The sequence below is a fragment of the Lissotriton helveticus genome, chromosome 10 (assembly GCF_964261635.1).
Source record: "Lissotriton helveticus chromosome 10, aLisHel1.1, whole genome shotgun sequence".
NCBI classification, from domain to species: Eukaryota; Metazoa; Chordata; class Amphibia; order Caudata; family Salamandridae; genus Lissotriton; species Lissotriton helveticus.
Window position 1 is genome coordinate 1,069,656,927 of NC_136071.1, and position 22,505 is coordinate 1,069,679,431.

The window sequence follows — 22,505 nt, forward strand, 5'->3', positions numbered from 1 at the left end:
ACAACAAAGATGGCCTGCAAGCACATGCACTGGGGAAGTGAAGCCAGCTATGAGCTGACCAAGAACAAGCAAGGAAATGAGAGTAAAGATGAAGTCAATCAATGGTAAGCAATGGGCGACCTCTAAACCCCCTGTAAGTAAACAATATGCAACGGTGCATTCTTTGTCTCAGGTGAGACCTAAAAAAGTGAATGTGCCATATACCAACAAGAGCATTATGATATGTTAGCTCAGGTTATGCTTAACTGTAAAGTGCACTATCACCTATGAGGATATCCTGGTGCTGAGCAGGTGTGTGTCACTTGCATTGTCTATGATATCTTGGTATATTAAAAAGCCAGGTCTACAATTCAAAGTTCAGCATGGATTGTGCAATTACACTTTAACACAGTATAGGCACACACAGTAATGCCTTATGCATTCACTGTTAGGATTGTGTTTGATTTAAAAAAAAACATTTTTACATTTGGTACTGCAGTATTCCATGCTCCTGTATTAGTAAATTAAGATGCTTCCATATACATAACCACCTTATTTTTCAAAGTCTTTTGCATGAAATTAAAAGTGCAATTCTATCAGATATCACTACTGCACGCAGTAGGTGTATGCACATCCCTCCTGTCAACATACAGCTTTTGTTACTATAATATTGTGTATTGTCTTAAGCCAAAATGCAGCAAATAAAGGTGTTGTAAAATTGAACTAAGCATGCACTAACAGCTGTACACAAGAACTCTGAAACCAATAAACGCATGCTGATGTGCAAAACACATTGCACTACCCTTGCCCTCTGTTTTATTCATCTGCTCAGGCCAAAGACGATAAGTGCTTCCAGGGTTCTGCGTTAGGTGCCTCTGACACACAGAGCTCTAAGTATAATAAAAAAGGTGGGGGTTTCTAAAAGAAGAATGGCCAAAGAGGTGTAACTAGAAACCTTTTCCAAGAGGTGTGATTCATGCAATTGAGGGCAAGGTTTAACACATATAAACTAAAATCCTGTGCTTCATACAGCATGGTACCTAACCAGTACTTGGCTGCCTGTCTAGGATGTTTCTGTTATTTGCATCAGACAGATGACACAACAACGTATATGTGCTTAAAACAAACCAGGCCTATTAGGTTTGCCAATGCTTGCTAGCAGAATCAAAAAAATGAATAACAAGAATGATTTTGTAATGTATGTTTAGTTAGGACTGAAAATGTTTCAATTCTGCAAATATGAGACCATGGATTAAACATTACTAAAGTCTGTAGAAAGGTCAGTGGTCTTTGGAGTGTGTCATTCACTCAGGAACTCTCCCTCATATTGCTTTCCTCTGCAGTCTCTCTATGTTAGACAGTTACCCCATTTGTGTCCCAAAATGAAACACATCAAGTGAGAAGAGCAGGTGCAGTTGTGTTGCATGCAACAAATGGATGACTCTCCCCACTTGAACCCTCAAACTATAGGCCAATTAGCCTTATAGACGTCTCCCAGAAACTTTATGGGAGGCTACTATTAGGGAGACTACAGGACTGGATAGAAGACTGTGATATACTTACTCCACTCCAGGCTGGTTTTAGAGCCAAGATGTCAACTGTTGACCAGTTGTTTAGGTTACATATCATATATTGGAAGCATGTGGTTTTAGAACAGGGTAGCCTTTATTTCACATTCGTGGATTTGAAATCAGCGTTCGATATAGTTGATAGGGACCAGTTATGGAGCATTCTATTGACCATGGGGGTACACCCCATCTTTGTTTCCAACTGCAACTGGAACTTATGCTAGAATGAGATATGGCAAAGATGCTCAATTAACAACTCCTTTCCCCATTGATAAGGGGGTCAGGCAGGGCTGTGTGCTCGCGCCGACCCTCTTTTCACTGTTCGTTAATGGACTAATAGATGACTTACTCCTTGCGAAAGACCTGGACTCCCCGAAAATATCATCGCGCAAATTTCACGCACTGATGTTTGCGGATGATACTCTGCTCCTCTCTAAGTCACCCATGGGGATGCAGCGAGTCCTGAGGGAATTCTCACAGTTCTGTAAAAGGAGAAAACTGCTAGTCAATATAAGTAAAACCAAATATATGGTTTTCAATGCCAAACCAACTACCTATCTGCACCCACTAATGGACGGTGTTCTGCTAGAGAGAGTCCACATCTTTGAATATCTTGGCATAACACTGAATGATAAAATGGCTTGGGGCCCACAAATCGACAGGGCGAACTTGAAGCTTACGCAGGCAATAGAGGGACTATGGAAAGTTCAGAAAGGCTGTGTTTTAAAAGCAATCAGCCCCCCCTTGGAAATGTATAAGGTTCAAGCTCGCTCAGCCGCCATGTATGGCGCAGAACTTTGGGGACATAGTAAATCAATTAAACTGACCCTCACTGAAAACAAGTTTCTCAGAAGTATCACGGCCCTCCCAACAATTACCCCACTGGTCCCCCTTAGGATGGACCTGGGTATCCTACCGGTAGCGGACTTAATCTCGAGCCGTCCCCTGTTGTACTGGTGTCGGCTATGGAGTACAGCTGAGTTGAGGCACTACCGGGAGGAACTCAAAGCTATATTACTGTCATATGGGGCCGTGGGTAGCATTCTTTGGCTGTCTTTTGTCCAAGCAACCAGTGGCTCTAGTTTGACGCAGGGGTTCATGATTTTTAAAGCCCACTACCAATTTGAACAGGTTTTAGACTCTGTAAACCCTTTGTCCACAACGAGGTTATTCCTCCAATTTAGATACGGGACCCTGCCACTATTTGCAACAACTAACAAGTGGTCAGATGAGGCCTGCTACCTCTGCCCCGGATGTCGAGTGGCCGAGGAAACAGAAATTCATGTATTTTTTTTCTGCCCGGCCTATAAGCAGGCTAGGTCCAAATGGACAATACAATTGTGTAGGAACTTGGGCATTAGGGACTATCAGGTTTTTTTTAGAATTCTAAAATCTGACATGGACCCGGTGTATGTGGTTGCAATTTACAAATTTCTGCAGGCAATGTGGCTGAAAAGAAGGCACCTTATGGAAATTGATGTTTAGTGAGCTTTGATTGCACTATTAATCTGTGATCACTTGGAGCATTTCTTAATCACTCTACAATGTTAATAATGTTCTTAATCTTTTTATTCTAATTTATATATTTTTAAATTTGACACAAATTCAAAACTGCCTTACCATTTGAAAACCACTGGTTGTCTGTGTGCCATATCACAGCTTATAATGTTATTAGTTTTTAGCTTTCAGTTTTTATGAAAATGTCTACCCGATTTTTATTAACCTTTGTGCTTTTATGTCATAGTCGCAATAAAGTTATTATGATGATGAAACCTTTTCCAAGAGGTGTGATTCATGCAATTGAGGGCAAAGTTTAACACATATAAACTAAAATCCTGTGCTTCATGCAGCATGGTACCTAACCAGTACTTGGCTGCCTGTCTTGGATGTTTCTGTTATTTGCATCAGACAGTTGACACAACAACGGTTATGTGCTTAAAACAAGCCAGGCCTATTAGGTTTGCCAATGCTTGTTAGCAGAATCAAATAAATGAATAACAAGAATGATTTTGTAATGTATGTTTAGTTAGGACTGAACATGTTTCAATTCTGCAAATATGAGACCATGGATTAAACATTACTAAAGTCTGTAGAAAGGTCAGTGGTCTTTGGAGTGTGTCATTCACTCATGAACTCTCCCTCATATTGCTTTCCTCTGCAGTCTCTCTATGTTAGACAGTTACCCCATTTGTGTCCCAAAATGAAAGACATCAAGTGAGAAGAGCAGGTGCAGTTGTGTTGCACCTTTAGAGATTGTTAAGGAATATGTTGACCCTAAAAGGCTGACAATCACGTTGGTGGACTACTGAGATAATATTCCTACTCAGGTAACAGACATTTTGCTCCTATGCTTCAGGTCTACAGCTCAAAAATATCACCAATTTTACTATACGCCTTGGAATATATCCCGATCAAGGCATGGCACCGACTAAATGTAAAAGAAGCGACTATTACGTAAATTGCTATGAGCCAATCAGTCTGTCCCTGCCCAAGCAATCCGCCTTGAGTTATCCACAGTCAGCGTGTATGCAAAAGCTATCACAAATATACTTTGGTGGACCTATAATCTCTTACACGCACACCAAGGGACTCTGAGGCATATCTTGAAATTGGAGATTTTAGAGACAAGGCATCTCACCATACTTTTAATAAGAATTTAAGTATTGCCCTAACCCAGTATGGTTGCACGATTGCACTTTTGAAATCTATGACCTCTTCAAATCTGAAGCTCTATCTGAAGAACCTGACCTTAAGATTAAGCTATGAGTCAGATGTAGACTACTGTTCTTGGCTAAAACATTTTGCACTCCTCGCAGACAATCAACAATACAAAACTTGACAACAGTACATACCTTTTTCATTAGAGCACAGGGTCAAGCATACCATAATTTTAATGAGGCTGGGGATCCTCCCCTTAAAGCAGTGTTCTTCAATCTGTGGGGCGCATACTCCACTTGAATCTGACCTTTGTTCCCTCTGTCCGTGCAAGTCTTCTTGGGGGAGGGGAGATCGACGGGGCACAAGGTGCCCGTTCTTTTGTATTGTTAACTCTCCCAGGAGGGGGTTAATTCACAGAGCTGACTGCTTTCACAGCAGTGGGAGGCAAGGAGTCTCCTCTGCTAAAACCGAAAGCAAACAAACAGACACACTTTCGGTTTTAGCAGAGGAGAATCCTTGCCTCCCACTGCAGCTGAAGCTGTCATCTCTGTGAATTAACCCCCTCCTGGGAGAGTCGAATGAGTCTGTGAGCTGCTGCTCAGCGCCCGATTGCCTACTGTGTGAGCTGTGTTTTGCTACCAGCACCAGCTTAATGCTCAGGTATCTTCAAACAATGCTCTCCTGATGTCACTCACTGCATCTAAGGGCTGGAGAACATCACAGTTGAGAGTAATGTTGTTCTAACTGCATTCAAGGACTGTCTGGATGCTCTTGAACAAGCCGTCTGTGGAAGAGAGTTCTACCTTCGAAACTCGTTGATGTTGTACTGGGTCAGTAGAATATGATGTGACTCCGACTTCTGCAACACAGAAGATATGGAAGTGCCTGCTGTAGACGAGACCCCAATGGATAAAAATGTAAAGATTGCTTCACTGACCAGTCCTTGGACGCCTGCACATCACCTGGAGAAGTTCAGTGCACCGGGGAGCATACCACCTGCGTCCGCTTCTCTGGATCAGGCTCCATACCCGGTGAAGCTGCAATACAGTACAGCATGGCAGGATGGGCTACTCAGGATTACTGTGAATTATTTCACCTACCAGCGACCCAAGTCTACAGTTATGATTTACAGTGCTCACCTGCTGAGAAGCTTTGAGACCATTATTGAAACCTCTGATCCAATCACACCCTAGCTTAGTGATAGTCTGTGGATACATTCCTAAAGCTTTAAAAGCCCCTGAAATACAGAGTCTTATCTTGTGAAGAGGAACAATGTAATAATGAAGCAGATGAACTCATGTCAGCCTGAATTATCATGTTTTAGTCCATGTATATTCTGCCAATAGATATAAATACAAATTATATATCATGTCCCAATGTTGACATGTGATACCAAGGGAGTGTAACACGCTGCTGCATGCTTAAACACTGGCTGACTTTGAATTTCAGACTCATTCAGTTTTATAACTTCCTTTTCACCACTAAACACAGTTCAATTATAAATCTGTACCAGAATCTAGTAGAAATGTTTACCCTTCTGTCTGAGATGCAGCAGGAAGTTTTGGATCAAAATATTGATAATCAGCCATTGGGGCTTGACCTTGAGTTCATCCTTCTTCCTTTCCACATTGAAGGCCATCAGTGCCCACTCTCAGGAGATTCCCAACTATCTAACCAGCTTCTGTCAGTGAGACCTTACCAAGTGCTTCCAGACATTCCTGCTTTGTTTCTCTTTCTTAGCCTTAGAGGTGAACACCTCTTTGAATCTCAGATCATGGAAATATCTACCAGCTTGTCAAAACCGAAGAAAGGAGAGTTACGAGTTAATATCCTTAATTGTAATGTGCTCTGTAATCCAGCAATTGGTACTCACTGCGATCACAATGCGCTCACACTGATCACCATGCACTCACACCATTCACCCGCTCACCCTGCGCTCACAGTGATCACTCTGTACTCACAATGCACTTGCGCGGTTCGCCCTGTACCTAACCCTGCAGTCACACTAGCACACTACTCAACCTGCACTTGTGACACTTCAATCACCTGTCCCCCTCACTGTTCAATCTCCCTCCAATAAGCCCACCACTAACCATACATTCATTCGTTCCACTCTGCACTAACATGCACACCCAAATTCATATGGTCGCCTTACTCACCCCTGTACACAAGTCATTTCACCACACCCACTCACAAACCTGCAGTTTACTAAACACTTATGTATTGAATGTTATTCGCTGAATATGCTTGAAATGTGCGCGTGGCGGTCCAGTCCAGAAAATTCTGTCAGGTGTGGGGGGGCCCCAACGTCTAAAAAAATTCAGCTGGGGGGCTCAACCTACAAAAGTTTGAAGACCTCTGCCTTAAAGACTGTGACTTTTATATGGGATCAACTGGACAGTTTCACAGAAACTTGTGATTTTTTTAATGGGGGACGGCAGGATTTTGTACATGTGTTATTAATCTGTCCAAACTCGGCTCTGATAGAGGCCCGGTGCTGGCATATAAAGCCTTTATGTTTTAGACATAATCTTAGATCTGCAAAAAGTTTCATTGAGTTTTGTAAATCTCCACTTGATGATTTTACTTGTATACATTTTTAAAAAGCTTCTTAAAACGGTTTCAATACCGGACTAATATAACTGTTTTACAACTTTGTAATCATCTATTTGTTGACCTCAGTTGAGGTCTAAATCAAATTCAATCAAATTCTGAATTCTGCAGTCTCTGTCTGTTAGACAGTTACCCCATTTGTGTCCCAAAATCAAAGACATCAAGAGAGAAGAGCAGGTGCAGCTGTGTTGCATACAACAAGCGGATGACTCTCCTCACTCATTTAACATTAAATATCCGAGCCTCCTCTGCTTCAAGGAACCCGCACAGTAATCGTGTTAAAAACAAACCCACCATGATCGCACAATTATTTAAAGATTTGTCTATAAATTATCTGATCCCGTCCACCAAGCCTCTGGTGTGCACTAATTATAAAATGTTTTGCGATATAATTAGTGTATTCAAGACTCACAAAGGTCATCTTAATTTTCTAAAAACTAGTGGAAAGTTTGGTGTGTGCGTACCTTTTTTTTTAGAATCAGCTCCTTCTGTTCTGCAAGATAAAATTATAGTACTGGGTGTTTTGTTGATTTGTTCAGAACTTCACTCTGGCGAGGCACTTTCACAGACAACCCAGATCTCCTGGCTAAGCCAATGCCTGTTTTGTTGTACATTCTGCAATCTATGGGAGTGCATGTGTTTCCTTGGTTCCTCCCACCCTGTGTGCTTCAGCATATCTATCTCACTTCCCTTTCCCCCTTTGCTGCTTGCCCCACTTCCTATCAGGTTCCCGGTGCTACATTTTTATATTTGGTATAATTTTTGTATAAGAGCTTGGCAGAGCAAAGCGCTGCTGGACCTCTTGCTTCACTGTGAGAAACTCTCATTACGTTGCACCTCAACTCCAGAGTTCTCAGCTGTGGCCCTCGAAAACACCCACTCTCAACCTTAGCTCACCCAAACACCTGGACTTATTTCACAGTAGGCACTCCAAAACAGTCAGATATGGTTTGAAAGGAAAACAGAGAAACACAACACCTCAAAAAAAGAGAATGATATTAGGAGATGAAAGATAAAGTAAATGATGTGAAATAGTAACAGGGACTGAATTGCTGACATGGATTACCTTAAGGGTGTTTATAATCACTGTTGAGAAAGTGGTCCGTGTCTTTGCCTGTCAAGTTAAGGACATGAATATAGGGATCGATAGGGATCCTTTTCAAAGTCAGCTTTCAGTTACAACTGGGTCTGAGATCTGCCAGCTTGCCCTGCTGACATAGATAAGGATTTTAGGCACTTTGGTGTTAGAGAGACAGCTTGTGCTACTACACACTGGGCTGGAATTGGAAAAATTGTACTCAGAGAAACCATAAATTGGGGAACAATGTGTGGCAGAGGAAAGGGAATGGTGTCATGAGGGTAGAAGCTCGAAAAGCAGAGGTTAACAGTCGTCTTGCACAATTATTTTAAAAATGTGCTCCAAAGAAATTGGCAACATGGCAGTATGTGACAGTATGTCTGTCCTAGATTACTTACTTGGTCACATTGACAGCATTTTAAAATATCTTACAGGATTAAGACACCTGCTGCAGAGATCTTTGTGTACCCTGCAATTTTGAGGGGAGTATAATAGCAGTAATTTAACTCTAATGGTTAATGCAGTTCTGGGAGCGTTCTGTGTTTTGTCCAGTCACAGTTTTGATTCATAAAGTAGCATAGACGGTTAATGTGCCTGCTGCAAAGAAAAGTATGTAAATGCAGATTCCAGATTTGTATTTTATGTAGATTTCTGCTTTTGACAGTGAGATCATTTTGTAACTTCCAGTTCATAAATTGCAAGTCATCTAAAATAGTACAGTGCATAGCTGCCAAGGATTCAGATTGCCATGTGTGACATTTTCATAAATTCAGTGTAATTATGTGTGACATTTCAACAACTATGAGTGAAACTTTGTCGCAACCAAAATCAAGCAATGAAAAACAGGAAAATATATAAATATGAGCAATTACACCCATTTGAGCAACAAGACATTCTAAAATGTTAAAACTGCTGGAAAGCACCAGTAACTGAAGCACCTAGTTCTCTTCTAAGCTGATCGTACTGTTAAACAAAACGAGGACTCAAGTCTTCACCACTCATTTACAGTGTACGCCGCGTCACTGCAAACATGAGAATGCTTCTGTAAATTTTAGCGGTGAGTTAAGGTAATAGGGTTAGATTATGTGATGCGAAAACCGGCGCAGTTTGCTTGCCACTTGCTCACCTCAAGCACAGAGAATAACATAATGACTGCTGTAGTGGGGGATAGAAAGAGAAGGAGGCGGATAAGGACTATTTTCCAGATTGGGTCACTCCACTTCAAAGCACATATCAACGTTTTCTGGGGTACGGAATGTAGCCACTGTGCTGACTCCACTACCGACATTTTGAGCAAGTGTTCTTTAATTTCTTCTGCTCTGACTAACGTAAAATAACAAGCTTTACCTAATCGCTTGCTTGACTGCTCCGCCATTATAAATCTGGCCAATCAAATGCATTTTATTTAAGAGCACTGATAGTTTTATGAGTTCAGAGTTTTCATTTACTTCAATTGGAGGCAGGCGACGAACAAAGACGGTGCCATGGCAAAAGGTGCCTCCCCAGGGCTGGGATATGCTCTCACAGCTGCAGGCAGCAGCCTGCCGACAGGCTCCGGTCGGGCCGAGTTGGTTGACCCCTAGTTCAGAGGATCGTGATTTTTACCATTACGCACACTGAACAGAGCAAGCAGCGGGCCGAAAGTGGCGAGCAGCAGCTATCTCTGCTACAGGGCTGCAGCAGGCTCACAACTGAGTCAGCTGCCGCTAACGCTGGTGAGCCTCAGAGACGCAGAGGCAAGCCTGCGGTGGTGCAAGCGGTCATGGTGGCTTGCGCATAACCTCAGCTGCCTCTATCAAGACTCAGCGACCCATCTCACTGTCCAGTGAACGCCAGCGCCAATTATGGAGAAGGCACCAAAATAATTATTGCGGCATGGCGAGCAGTGGCCGCAAACTAAAAAAAAAACATAACTGCCGCACACTCAGAGAGAGTTATGGATACACTGTTGCAATCATGTGGTCACATCACGTGAATGCCATGCCCATGGCCAGCCCACAGCAGCTGTGCTATAATGAATGTTCATTTGTGCAGCCAACGCAGCAAAGAGCCACCGGGTCGGCACGACAATCCTGACCTGCCATTCTAGCTCATTTGAGACTATGGCAAGACACTCTGCCAGAGCAGCAATCGGCCCGAGATGCGTGCTCATCACAGGAGTATTTGGCCAAGGCGCCAATGTCGGTCCTGCTCGTCTCTTCCTCTGCACCAGCGGCTGTATCAAGGAGGCACTACAAATTCGTGACCTGGCATTTTATTGCGGTGATGCGGACCACTGCCCAAAAATGCGTTATTATCACGCCTGATGCGTGGTACTAGGCAGGGCTGACAGTGATCTATTTATGGACAACAAGGAGCTGAATGCAAACTTAAGTCAAGGGTATTGTTTTTTCTCAATTTGTTATTATTCTAAATTTGCACAAAAGGGTGCTTTTGGGAAGTACTAAGGTCTTGTTAGTACTGGCACTCACAATTACTATGTTTGTTTTATATCCATACTCTCTATTTTTCTGACAATTTGCTCTCAACATACACAGGCACATGCAGCAACCATTTTTGCGAGCGCAAACGGTGCGATTCGCAAAAATCAGCCGTTTGAGCCCGCAAAACGGGCTTCTGCGATGCATCACCCTGTCAGCCTCTCGCAATTTAAGAAATCGCAAATTATTGAGCTTTATTAAACTGCGATTGCATTAATGCCTGATGGAATCGCAAATTGCGATTTTGCTAATAGGGGGAGCAAATTACCATCAATTTTACTTGATGGTAATTTGCAAAAACTTAGAAAAATGCACTAAAGTGCATTTTTCAATGTTGTAGGTTCCACACACACATGCCCTTGAGGAATGTGTGTGCGCAATATGTGTGCACTGTTCAATTTCAGGGGTGCAACAGGGTGTCCTTTTGACACTCTTGCACCCTTGAAATTGCATGCACAATTTACGAGTACCTATTGGTACTCGCAAATTGCGCATGCAATCTCCCATTCATTCCCATGGGCCTGAAGGCCCATGGGAATGAATGGGAAGGCATTCTTTAATTGTGACTCACAATTTGGGAGTCGCAATTAAGGAATGTTTGGGAATCGCTAATTTTATAGCGATTCCTACATGCATAGGCTTTTGCAATTCCTTAATTGTGATTCCTTAATAATCACAATTAAGGAATCGCAAAAGCCTACATTGATGCATGTGCCTGATAATGTCTACAAGTATGGACTCTATGCGATTCCTACACTTTATAACCATCAGTGTTTTATGTAACATTCCCTGTACATTGATTTACACACTTGTATAATTTATTGTGTCTGTGAGTGATGTAAAGCAGTTTGACACCGTACACTGGGATGAGTAGCGCTATAAACAAATTACATTGAAAACATTGTAGGTGCCATTTAAGTCATTATTTGTGTAAATACACATTCCCACAGTGCCTTAACATACAATCATAGAGGAGGTGGAGCAAAATTAAAAACCCGCCTCTGATAGTGTTTCATAAATACTTGTGAAGTGATAACAAGTTGTGCAATTCGTTTCTTTTCATTGCTTCTGGCATCTTGGTGTTTGTCTTGACATGGTTCCCAACCAGAATGATACTTCAACAATAGAAAGGATGATGGCCCATCATAATAGGCCTTTGTTTTGGTCCCAGCTGGAAGTTAAAATAAGAACAACATGCGAATGCTGCTGAATAGTGTACCGGTGGAAGAACATTAGACTATCACAAATTCAACAATTTCCTTGTTCAGGCGGACCAAGATCCGGTTCAGAAATAGCTGCTGGAACTACCTCCCTCTGCCATCCCATTCCCCCCTCTCCAGCACTGACTTCACACTGATCCTAATGATACTTCAGCATCTTGTTTCACGCTCCTTATTGACGTCTGTGCAACGATTACTTGTGGAGGGAGCACAGACTCTACCTACTGGATGGGCTCGTCAGAGAATGATGCAACTCGTGCACACGCCCTTTGTGTCAGAGTTTGTAAATTAAAATGCATCCACAAAACATCTGTATTTTGCAATGTATTCTACGTGCAATATGAATCGTGCAGCGTTGGTGGATGCCACTACCGCAAGAAGAGACATTGCACACTATTCTTCTGTCAACACACTGTACCCCTCATTACAATAACTTATTTCGATGCACGCTCTTTCTGCCACACTTCTGCTATTTTTAAGTGCTGTACGTAACATGTGATGTCATGTGCATGCACACACATATATAGCTTTATATAAACACAGACACAGACAACACAGACTCACATCGGTGGATGCACGAATGCGCACACACAGACACACACACACACACCAGGCTACTTCAGGAGACACTGCTGCACATACCAGGCTCTTCGTGCTGTGCCATAGCCTCAGGCCAAAATCAAAGCACCAGGACAGAAGAGCAGCTGTGTTGAATACCAAATAAACAAACGACTCTGTCTCACTCATTTAATATTGAATAGCCCATCCACCCCTGCTAGTGCTGCAAGGGGCCCACATACTGATTGTGACAAGAACTAACCCGCCATGACACATTCATTTTGAAGATGTGTTTGTATATGGTCCCTTCCACACAACCTTTGGTATGCACCATAATCACACAATGTTCTGCAACATAAATAAAGCCTTCAAGTCTCACACAAGTCAATTTAGTGCCCTAAAAATAGAGTACATTCAGGTGTTTATGCACATTTTTTTAGAATTAGATCCTTCTGTTCTGCGAGATAGTAGTATAGTGCACTTGTTTCATCCATCATTTGTTCAGTATTTCGCTCTAAAATTCTCTGGTTGTCACAGGCAACCGAGACCTACTGGCCTTGCCAATGCTTAATTTCTTTTATATTCAGTAGTCTATGGGGGCGAATATGTTTCCTTGCTTCCCCCCAAATGTGCTTCCTTGTACCAGTCTCCCTTCCCCTGCTTCGGGATGCCGCTTGCCCCACTGCACATCAAACCCCCCCTGTTACATTTTCTTTTTTATATATATTTATTGAATTATTTACAGAAGCCTGGCTGCGTAAACTGCTGCTGGAGCTGTTGCTTACTTTGTTGTGCTTCACACATGCTCGCTTTCCATTTTTTCCATTTTAATTAAGGCTCCCTATTTTCCGTTTTTACAGATGTTTACAGATAAATACATACAGAAAACAAGTCTGCATTTATTTTTTGAAAGTGGATAAATACAGAACATTGTGCTGCTTTTGTGACTCTCTGTGCTGTCTTTCATGAATTATAGCCCAACAGCTGAGCAGATGGACAGCATGGGAAATTAAAAACAGGATGACATTTCTTTAAATAATGGCATGTGTCAATATACATTTGTGGTATAATGCTAGTATTTAACAGTGGATGTATTGTTATGTAATATTCGGCAAATTAAATAGCTAAAACATGACATAGATCAAAGTATGAGTGCACGTCTATCAGTTAGGTAAATATGGAAATGTACAGTTTTACAACTTCATTTATACCCAAAACACAAAATAAATATGGATAAATACAGATAAAATGGCCCAAAAATAAATATGACTAAATGCAGACGGAAATGTAAAAAAAAAAAAAAAACATGAAACCAGGAGCCCTAATTTTAATTTACCTTTCAAAAATGACAATTCGTCATATTAGAAATGTAAATATAAAATGAAAGCCAGCATCATGATGCATGCACACGCAATAGTGATCATTTTGGAATGAGGTTTCTTTAAGAGAAAACCCAACGCAAAATTGCCTCAAAGGCGTGCACCAGTGTGACTAGAAGAAAGCATTGACAAAGCAAATAGCTCAGCCTTTCAGAGCCAAGAAGTATTAGCTTTGACCATGCTTGTTCTTTCCTTCCCAAGAGAGGGGCAGGGGGGGGTTAATGCTAAGATGTCTCTGGTGAGTAACTCCAGTTAGGGTCAGTTAGGACCTAACTGGCCATGTGCTATCCCTCTGCAGCTGCAATTATGCACTAAACCCCTCTCGACAAAGAGTCGCACAGATGCCATCTTCAAGACTTGCCTAAAACCTTGGCAATGCCACAGAGCTCTCCACACTTCTGATGTTGTGCTAATCGAGTACCATTCAGTTGAGGTAATGGTAACACCTGTTATTATAACTCAAATAGAATGGCAAATATGTGACATGAATTTCTTCATAAAAATGAAGCTGTTATGATCATTGCAAATCACACCTTTTCAGTAATAGCCAAATAGGAACTAAGGAATTCTATCTGTTCCTAATAAATCTCTGCTAGCTGGAACTTACAAACATCTTCAAAGAAACCATGAAAATGTCCCAAATTGTTTGTGAATCCATCCACTGTGGAACTAACAGATAATTTTCTTAAGAAATTAGTAACTCTGTACATTCATGGAATATTCAGTTCTGGGTAGACCTTATTAGTAAATGTCTATGGTCCTTATACCTCACATTAAGGTGGACTCTGTATCTACTTTGCGTAGCACAGGAGCATCCCTCTATGATCTCAGAAACTGCATCTGGGTGGACCCCGATTGCACTTCTGTTTGGAAATGAATATCACTCTCTTTTTCTAGAAAAATGCATTTAAGTGGATCTCACAAACAATTCACTACTAACTGATTAACTGTCTGTACTCCTGGTAACTCGCATTGGGATGAAACCTACAAATATTAGACTCAAATAGTAATATCCACTCAGTAGCAGGATACAGCTTTACTTTCTTTGAGATCTACTAGTGAGTGAAGTACTCAAAAATACTTTTCCAAGAATGGAGTAGCTATAAATTCCGTATTTCACATCAGGGGAACTTTACAAACATCTCTCTTATGTAACCTAAGGGGAAATTTGTCACATTATCAGCCTCACCTTTGCGTCTAATTTACTCAGTAAACTGCAATTACACCCCACAAACTGTTGATTCACATTGACCATTCTTGGTCACCACCTGTCTCAATCGATCTCCATTATGGTATTTCCAAATAGGGTAAAAAGTGTGGTAAATACTCTGGTTCACAAGCACCATACTGCCTACTCTCTTAGACATTCTCTCTCCCAGGGACGCATGGGGTTACCTTATATACTAAATTCTCTGGAAACCCATGTATATGCTCAAGAATGCAGAAACATACCCTTCTTAGTGTGATGTAGAGTCAAAATATAATGAGATGTTCGTAAAATAACAAATCAGCAGAATATTTTGCAAAACATATGTTTAGTTGTACTGCTCTCGTTAAAATGAACAGCTATTACTCTCAAGCAAACTATTCAAATGTACTATTTAAAACAAGCTCTCACTAAACTATCTAGTATTCAACTGAGCACATTGGACACAGCACTAATTAAATATCAATCATTAACTAGACATATCACACAGTTCTATGTAATTCAAAAAACTGCACTCATTAAACAAGGTAATGTTGTGTCCCTCTTCGCCCCTAGCACCTAAGGAGCACCCAAGGACACAGGTAAGAGTAGAATGTATTCTTTATTGTATATATCTCTGCCTGGTAGTGCACGCAGGCACTACCTTCCTCTCCTGGAAATGTGTTGCAATGCCCTGTCCCCCTTCCCTGACAGGAAGTGGTGTCTGGTGGCTAACTCCCTCCCATTGTGTCCTGTGCAGGGTCCTAGTTCCCGCCTGGACATCACTCCGACATCTATCCCCTTTGCCGGAAAGAAAACAATGCCGAGAAAACTAGTGAGAGGACAGGAACCTATGAGTGAAAGAAAAAAAAATAGAACAGATAAGAAAAGAAACAAAAGAAACAAAAGGAAATAGACGAAAACCGAAACACGTCATCCTGACAACAGCTGTTGTATTTCTCTGCTTTTTCTCAGATGTTGGCAACCTTCTGTACCATCGCTATAGTTCCTAAATGAGCCTTTTTGGTTTTCTGCTCACTCTCTTTGGACAGTACACTTCTGTTTTCTCTCCGTCCTTCGCTGCTGTGAGGCACCCCTTCCATGCTATATTCAGCTTTGTCTTTTATTATCGTTGCTTTGTTTCTTGGTGCAGTCTCTTCTTCCACATCATCTGATATTCTGATTCCTATGAAGGATGAGCTATTTCTGGTGATGTTGTAAGGTCCGGATGCCCCCATTATTATGGGCCCTTTCACGTTTGTTATTGTTAAAGGTTCACTTGAGAAGGAGCTGCGTGACTTCCTTGGCTGCCGTTGGCGAACACGCACTAGATCACCTTGCTTCAGTTTGGATGCCATGGCATGACGCTGTGCATCAGTGTACTGTTTCATCTTCCTCTTTGACTCTTGATCTCTTTCAGCAATGTTGCTGTGTTCAGGTGGCGCTTTTACCTGCATTCTGTTTGTTGTCCCCAGCACCAGTTCTGCCGGGCATCTTCCAGTGGAACTGTGGGGTGTGTTGCGTTAGTTAGTCTCTCAGTATTTGGCAGAGTTCTTGGCCCACTGAGATGTGTGCCAATTTGCCACATTGGACTGCCTTTTTAATGTTGCCCATGAACCTTTCTAACATGCCATTTGCTGTGGCCACAGAGGTGTTATTTTCCTGTGATGTATTGCTAGATATGCTATGAACCTGAAAAATTCTTCTCCTGAAAATGGTGGTCCTTTGTCTGTCTTCAGTGTCTGCAGAGCACCCATGCTGCAAATATGTCATCTAGTATTGGTAGAGTGGCTGTTGCCGATGTCGATGACACTTGTCGTACTGTGGGAAATCATGGGTATTCATCATTGACTACTAGCAGTTAGCCTCTGTGTCCAGTGGCCCATAGAAGTCAGCTGCCAGTGTTGTCCACACCTCCCTGGGGAGGTCAGACATGCGTAGTTTTTCTGGCTTTGCTGGCCTTCCAGTTATCTGGCATAAGTGACATTTCATGATCATGTCTTTTACCAAGCAATCAAGTCCCGGGAACCATACTTTTTCCCTTAGCATATTTTTGGTTGCAACTATGTCCCTGTGGGACTCAAAGGCCACGACTTACAATCTGCCTTTGTAGCATTTTTGGTATTACTATCCTATTCCTCGAAGTAGAATGCTTTGTTCCGTTTCCGACAGCTCTTCTTATATTTGTCTGAATGCCAGCATTTCCATCCTTTTTACTCCTTTGCTAATTGGACTGCTGTTGCTTACATGTCTCCACCTCTGCTGCTGTGTTGTGCTTTTGATTGCTTGCAGCGCGGCATCATCCATTGTCTTTTGCCCCAGTTCACCTATTGTTATTGGGGCAGGTGTGTTTTGTCGTGACACAAAGTTGAGGTACTCCTTCGCCATGGTGCCCATGGTTCGGGATGCCGTGACATGTAATCGGCAGGGTTGTGCTCTTTTCCTGGTTTGTGCACTATTTTGATGTCATAGTCCCTGAGGTCTATCCCCAATCATTGAATGTGCGGTGGAATCTTTGCGTTGGGGTTTCCATATATTGTCACTAATGCCTGGTGGTCAGTCACAATGGTGAATTGCTTCCCATAAATAAACATGTGGTATTGTTCACAAGCCCACACTACTGCCACACTCTCCTTTTCTGGTTGCAAGTACGCTCTTTCTATATCTGATAAGCTCTTGCTTGCATAAACGACAATTTGTCTGGGTGAGTCTCTTCCTGGCATGTGTTGTGCGAGAATGGCTCCTAACCTCACTGGGCTGGTGTCAACAGTGAGCTCAGTGCATAGGGATGCATTGAAGTAGGCAAGGTGGTCCACTACTGTGACAGCATGCCTGATGTCTTCAAACGCCCTGTCGCATTCGTGGCCCAGAGAAATGGCTGGTCCTGATTTGTTGGTTCATGAAGTAGGGTGCTCACCAAAGCAAAATCATTAATGTATCGAGCTCAGTAGCTCGCCACCCCAAGAAATGACTTCACTTCAGCTGCATCTGCTGGAGGCCTTGTATTCTGCAGCATTTCTGCTTTGCTGGGATCCGGTCTCATTCCTTTCCATGAAAAGATGTGTCCAAAGAATATTAGTACTCCCAATCCCAGCTTGCATTTGTCCTCTTTCAGAGTCCGGCCAGCAAGTAAGTTCTAGCTGGCTCCAAACTTCTCGTTGGGCCTTGTCGTGCTCCTCATCCAAGCGACGGAATACCAAATGTTGTCGCTGTAGTTTAGGGTGTTTTTACGGGCCTTAGCACCTGCTTCAACGTCTCTTAAAATAGTTCCACTGCGGATGATATTCCGAAACTTAGTCGCTTGTAGCGAAAAAGATTCAGGTGAGTGGATAATGTTGTGATGTAGAGTGATTGCAGATCAAGTTCCAGTTGATGGTACTCCTTAAATAGATCTAGTTTTGAGAATATGCATGCTCTGGTGAGGCAGCTGATCATGTAGCTCAAATGAGGGCCTGGATATCTTTCTCTTTCAATTGCCGTGTTTGGTATGTGCATGTCGACACAGATGCATATTTTCGATGTGTTTTCTTCTCTACCGTCACTATCGGAGATGCCCATGGAGTTGGTCCATCCGCCGGCTCTATGATGTCTTGTGTCAATGGGCTCTTTAGTTTTTCTTCCACCTGTGGTTGTAGGTGCATGAGGACTCTACTGTGGTGTCGAGCCACTAGCCTGGCGGCTTTGTTGATATGTAGTGTTATTTGCATGTTGTTCAGCTTCTCTACTCCTTGTAGTCTTGCAGGGTGTACTCTCAGAATGCTGTGATGCTCTGACATTTTGAAAAGGGAATGAGTATTTACATTTATACAAGAAAACAAACTTCCGTTTCCTTTTATTCTAGAGGGAAAAGATTGATACCTTCGACCCCAATTGTCTATCCAGCTAGAGCTGAATCACCATACATTTTTAGAATCAAGCCATAACAAGGTCTGATCTTGCCAAGTTGCCAAATTTACATATTAATTTGTACACAATCTCTCATAGTTAAAAACAATACGAATTCAATGGAATGTTCTGTTTGTCTATTTTATTAGTCAACAAATAATTTCATCAAAATATTTTAACACAATCTATTAAAAACCATTGGTCATCAATTTTTATTTAACACATACATTATACATAATAAAATTAAGAAAAAACGGTTGACGCAGCATTTCGGTGTTAGAAAGGATCGTCACCTTCTTCAGGACAATGATTTCAAGATAAAAAACAATCTAAATAAAATATAAACACTGTGTTAGCAATCAATCTATAGATAAATTCCTTTGTTTTCTTAACTATTCTTGTTTTACAACCTACGCAATATATCATGGGCAATATACTCTATACGATTGCTCCCATTTCACAGTTTAGAATATCTGTTCCTCCAAAAATACATTTCTAAAATCATCTCAACTGTTATATATACACTCTTATTGCACATATAGCATCAAAATCTTTATAATTCAAAGAAATAGACGGTCCTTCATTTTACTAGTCTCTGATTCATGTAGTAAACTGGTTACTTTGTTGATTGTACATTTATCCATAAAAACTGTGATGTTTTCCCCCATTATTGTTGTTTCTTTTAAACTTAAAACATCTGTATGCTTAGACCCGATTATCATTGGTGATGCACTGTTTATATTACATTTATCATTATTGTATTTGGTAACCTGCATATAAGTCCTTGAAAAATGTTTTATTTGTGATTGTTTAACCATCTATTCCCTTTAACTTACAGCAATATATAATCATATCCATTGTCAGTGAATTCTTTCAAGTAGATTGAAAATGTTCGCCCAAAGTGTATTTACTAGTTGATGATACAGGATATAAATTAGGTATTAAGTACGGGTACCACAAATTACTTTTAAGTAGAACAATGTTCTTCAAAGGTATAAAAAAGAACAGGAATATTCAAAACAATTATCTTTCCCCCTTGCAGTAATGACCTGCACCTTTTAATCAAGCATATCAAAGGATTTATTCAACTATTGAAGCCAATTGAGAAAGACCTATAAAGTATTAATTCAGGTATGTCATAGTATTCACTGACAATGGATATGAGTATATATTGCTGTAATACATGTTTAAACAATCACAAAAAGAACATTTGTCAAGGACTTACCTGCAGGTTACTAAATACAATAATGATAAATGTAATACAAACAGTGCTTCGCCAATTATAATCGGGTCAAACCATACAGATGTTTTAAGTTTAAAAGAAACAACAATAATGGGTGAAAATATCACGTTTTTTATGGATAAATGTATAATCAACAAAGTAACCAGTTCACTACATGAATCATAGACTAGTAAAATGAAGGACTGTCTATTTGTTTGAATTATAAAGATTATGATGCTATATGTGCAATAAGAGTGTATGTATAACAGTTGAGATGATTTTAGAAATGTATTGTTGGAGGAACAGCTATTCTAAACTGAGAAATGGGAGCAATTGTATAGAGTATATTGCCCAAAATATATTGGGTAGGTTGTGAAACAAGAATAGTTAAGAAAACAAAGGAATGTATCTATAGATTGATTGTTAACACAGTGTTAATATTTTATTTAGATTGTTTTTAATCTTGAAATCATTGTCCTGAAGAAGGTGACGATCCTTTCTCACAACGAAATGCTGCGTCAACCGTTTTTTCTTAATTTTATGATTTATAATCTATGTTTTAAATAGAAATTGATGACCAATGGTTTTTAATAGATTGTGTTAAAATATTTTGATGAAATTATTTGTTGACTAATAAAATAGACAAACAGAACATTCCTTTGAATTTGTATTGTTTTTAACTATGAGAGATCGTGTACAAATTAATATGTAAATTTGGCAACCTGGCAAGATCAGACCTTGTTATAGCTTGATTCTAAAAATGTATGGTGATTCAGCTCTAGCTGGACTGACATGTGTTATGTCTTTGCAAGGTGGCCAATCACCTGAGAAGTGACATTGCTTAGTAGACATGGTGCTGGGATGTCTCCACCTAGCAAGACTGTTATCCTAAGCACTCTGTTTCTGTGGAGTTTATCCGTTTTTATAATTCTAGAGATTGGTGCCTCAGTCGTCGCACGTAGTCAAAAAACGTGCCTGGTATAACAAGTGAATGTGGAGGTTAGAGAACTAGCCTCAAGACTTGGCGCCAAATTTACAACGAAAACTACGTGGATGCGGTCGCGGGCACGTGACCGAGTTTTCAGCCTATTAGGACTGTTGATCCTTCGCGGTCAATTTCATTCAGAATCCATTCGAGACGCGCTTCGCGTCCTAACTCACGTAAGTCTTCGAACCCAATGTAACGATGAAATATGCCATGGAGATTGAGTTTAGCAGTTTAATGGGATTGACTATTTTGTTTATATGCTTATCCAGTCTTGATTATCATGAGTTATCGAGCAGTTCGTAACACAATCCACAGATCACGTTTAAAGTTGATATGAGACATAGCAATGTGATGTCTGACTAACAGAGAATATTGTGTTGTTGCACACGATAGAGAGTGACTAATCTGGTCCTGTCTGATTTTCCTTTACAGACCCCTGACGAAGGGTCACGTTTGTTGGTTTGACCCGAAATGCATTGGGTGTATTGAAAAATGGATTATACATTGATTGTATGCATGACATAAGATGGATATTATGTCTGTTATAAACATTATGGATTATTTCACCAGAAAATTCGTTTCCAAATGAACATGAATTAATTAAATAAACTGAAGTAAATCAATAAGAAAACGTAGTTTTCGTTGTAAATTTGGCGCCAAGTCTTGAGGCTATGTCTCCACCTAGGACATGCACTTCTTTTACAGACGTTTCCTTGTATGTTAGTGTCTCTACAGATTTCCCTACGTACACCACTAGTTCCCTTGAACCCGATGTGAAAACATCAATCGTGGACAGTGACAGCGGAGGCTTGTACTTCATCTTCTCATATTCTTATATGCACATGATGTTGCATGTGGTGGCACTGTCTAGCACAAAGCTCATGGTGTGATTTCCCACCTCAATGTTGAACGTCGTTGTCTTCTTTATGTGTTGTTTGTCCATGAGCTGCATGTGTTCAGGTGCGGGTACATCTGACATTGGGTATAGTCGTTCCGTGATCCCATGTGCATTTGCGCCATCTGAGTCAGCTGACGGGCTGTGGTTTTGTGTGTCCATGTGCAATACGTATCTACCTGGTCTTGTTCATTGTTTTGCTGGCTGCCCTTGCTCCATTTTGAACTGTCCGCCCATGCAGACACTTCAAAGTGATTTTCACTGTTCCATTTCCGACATTTGTGACACATGGCAGGGCAGGCACCAACGTTTGGGAAATTGAGTTCAGAGAGTTAGCATGTCCTATCTTGTTTCTGCATCCATGGCGGTGGTGTTTTGTCATGTCTTTTAATATTCTTAGCCACGCGATTGGCTTGCTCCGTCATCCGCGCTCTCCCATTTTCCATTTGCCTGGCATGGGCTGTGGCTCTGGCCTCTGCGCGAGCTATTGTCAGTATATTGCCCAGTGTGTATTTTTTCTGTTGCAGTTTATATAGGTAACTTGGCCAGAAGCTATTGGAGTGCTTTACATGAGCACCAGTTATGTTACACAGTGAAACATTCATTGTTTGGGTAGGCACGGGGAGATTAAGTGATTTGCTCAGAATCACAGGATTTGTAGTGGACCCCGAGGCTCAAACCTTGGTTTTCCAGCTCCAAGGTCGGCAGTCTAGCCTTGAGACCACATCCTCTCCTGGTACCTTTAGTGTTCTTGTGTGAAAGTCAACTGACTGACATCCCTCGATGATGTGCAGTC

General features: G+C 41.2%; 1 pseudogene; it reads left to right on the forward strand.

Moving 5' to 3' along the window:
• LOC144784175 (phospholipase A2 inhibitor and Ly6/PLAUR domain-containing protein-like) overlaps positions 1-5,361 on the forward strand; it is a 45,242-nt pseudogene extending 39,881 nt beyond the window's left edge.
• The last annotated feature ends 17,144 nt before the right edge of the window (positions 5,362-22,505 follow it).